The 2852-nt window shown below is 31.5% G+C and overlaps 2 long non-coding RNA genes across 2 annotated transcripts in view; both read right to left on the bottom strand.

Moving 5' to 3' along the window:
- LOC309647096 overlaps window positions 1-2852 on the bottom strand; it is a 542704-nt gene that overhangs the window by 485112 nt on the left and 54740 nt on the right. The gene's annotated exons all lie outside the window — the stretch shown is intronic.
- LOC309647087 overlaps window positions 1-2852 on the bottom strand; it is a 120342-nt gene that overhangs the window by 104257 nt on the left and 13233 nt on the right. The gene's annotated exons all lie outside the window — the stretch shown is intronic.

Raw genomic sequence — 2852 nt, 5'->3', positions numbered from 1 at the left:
CTAAATTAGAAATAAAACCCAAGAATGAATTGGGGTGGTCTTGAAACAAAAGGGAAATTTTATTTTTCACAGGGTTTGCAAACCAGGGATACAAAGCCATGAACTCTAACCAAATGTATGCTTCTGGAGAGAAGAAGGGGGCTGAGGGTTTTTTAAAGGCAAAAACCACAAAAAGGAGATTTGGGAAACTCAAAGGAGTGTGGGTGACATTTACAGCCTGACTGCAAGTCCTTGATGATTAGCTGTTATTGTCTTTTTCAACTGGGAAGTTTCCAAGCAGAAAACTTGGCAGAATCATAAGTTCATGTGGCTTCATTCTGTGGTTCTTTGAGAACACAGAGTATGTCATGGTTTGCCATGGCTTCCTGGCTCCATTTTGTTTTGGGTCCCTGAGTCAATTTTCTGCATTCTTTACTCTGGGAAATATTATCTTATTTTTCTTTCTTTCTATCTATCTATCTATCTATCATCTATCTATCTATCTATCTATCATCTATCTATCTATCTATCTATCTATCTATCTATCTATCTATCTATCTATATCTACCTATCTATCTATCTAACTATCTATCTACCTATCTATCTATCTATCTATCTATCATCTCTCTATCTATCGCCAAGTACTTGTCATAGCACTACTTATTGACCGGTGCATCCTTTCTTGCACTGATTTGAAATAATGATTTCAGATAAACTTAAGTTTGTATATGCCTTGCAATTGTTTGCAAGACTCCCTGCTCTAATCCAATGTTCTGTTTACTTCTGTGCCACTGTCACAATATTTTTTTTCTTTTAGTTTCATATTAATTTTCATACTTGGAGGAATATGTTTGTGGTTTAGCTATTCTTATTTCTATTTTATTCTAAAAACATTTTAAAATCACTTTGCTAATTAAAATGTGGTTTTAATTTTATTTTTATTACATTAAAAATAAAAGCTCTACAGAATTGATTTTTTAGAATTATTGAATCTTCCTTTTGAGAAATATAAATAAATGCAGAAATATACCAACTACTAATTTATGCTAGTCAGTCCAATTTTTAAATCTATATAAACACTGAACTTTTCTTATTAAATTATTATATACATTCTTGTTCTTTCATCATAGTTTCTAAATTGTTTTGGGTACTATTAGGGGAAACTGTTGAGTTATTTATAGTGTTAAATTTACCTACACTTTTAGTAATCCTAGTAGTTCCAGTTATTCTCTACTTTTAAGCACATCAAATTTAAATAATTTTAATTTTTGTTTATAATATTTGCTCCCCCCGACTCCTTGTGTGTTTGCTACATTAAAGAATGTTTCCAGAGTAAAGTTAATCATTGTGCAGAATGTAAATGTCCTTATGGTATTCCCAAGTTTAATGGTAATACTCCTAGTGTTCTACTAGTAATTAAGATGCTAATGTAGGGGAAGAAAAAAATCTCTTCCTCCACCCATTTTAGGTTCTCCAAGAGCCTTGTAAATTAGACTGGTCAAAGAGAGATTAACAAGAAAATGATCAACAAAAGTCATTACTATGTGCATCATCAATATACATGGGAGTATCCAGACATGAGTAACTCAAAATGGTGGTAAGAATTTGGCTTTTTAGATCATGTTAGGCTAAATCAAAAGAAAGGATTTGGGGGCTTCTGGGTGAGAAAACAAGTTATGGGAATGTGAGCAGAGACCAGGAAAAATATGATAAACACCGATTGTTTAGTAAGGTTTGTTATGCAGATTTAATCTGTGCCTTTTCCATTTACCAATGGAGTTGTTAAGATTCTTCTTCTTCCTGGTACTGGAGAGGGACATAACTTTGACAAACAGAAATTTAATCATAAATATTAATTTCTTTTACAAAAGGAAAAACTTGTAGCTTCATTTTAGAGCTTTTCTTGCTGATTATTAATGGCCTCACTCTATTTGGTATCTATTGAGATAATGTTGATTTCACTCTTTTGATGTATAGATATGATGAAATATGTTAAGGTATTTCTTAATATTAAGTCATCAGTGTGTGCAGAATCCTACTTAATCACCATATGTTTATTCCTATCTGATCATATTATATAAGTTCTTCTAGTTCACATTCACAAGGGGAGTCTATGACATGTAAACTTTATCTTTTGCTCAGATTTCTATGACACTCCAAACCAATATTAAAGAATTAGTTTAACTCTATGTACATCTTTTTTTTTCTTTGATTTTTAATGAAAAACCTACACTATTTGCTTTTGGACCTAGAGAAATACAACTGAATTTTCAAATTAAACTTAGAATTGTAATGACAACTTAGAATATATATGGCTTTTGTTGACCAAACAGGTGAATTTGTCCACCTTTTACTACTTCAAGGCAGACACAAGTATACTTTCTTTTTTCTTATAACTAATGAGAGAAAAGGATGAGGAGTACCATTGTAAGACTGCCAACAATACCAGAAAAAAACATAGTTCTCTTTAAATGACCTTATTGAATATCTCAGTGACATGAGACCTATAAATAATTATGAATATATCTATTCTCATAAGAAACTGTGCTACAAGAAATGAATTTGTTCAACACTGAAACACATATGAAGATTGACTTTATGTGGCAAGGAGACTGATGAAAAGAGACTTGTCAGATTTGCTAACCGATCCTAAATGCCAGATCTCTCATTATTTCCCAAGTAATTGTTATTCATATAGTAACCTTAATTTAGAAGTTGCTATCAATCCATCACCTACTAATTATAATATTCTTTATTCATTTTTTCCTCTATAACTACTGTGATCAACTTTGCAAATACAGTCAATGAGCATCAATATGTTCTGTTATCAGGAAGGCCATTATCTCATTGTTGAGGTTTTTCTATCTCTTTTA

This window comes from Balaenoptera physalus, assembly GCF_965194825.1.
Source record: "Balaenoptera physalus genome assembly, chromosome: 17".
Taxonomy (NCBI): domain Eukaryota; kingdom Metazoa; phylum Chordata; class Mammalia; order Artiodactyla; family Balaenopteridae; genus Balaenoptera; species Balaenoptera physalus.
The sequence above is the reverse complement of the archived record's forward strand: the minus strand, read 5'-3'. Positions and strand labels throughout refer to the sequence as shown.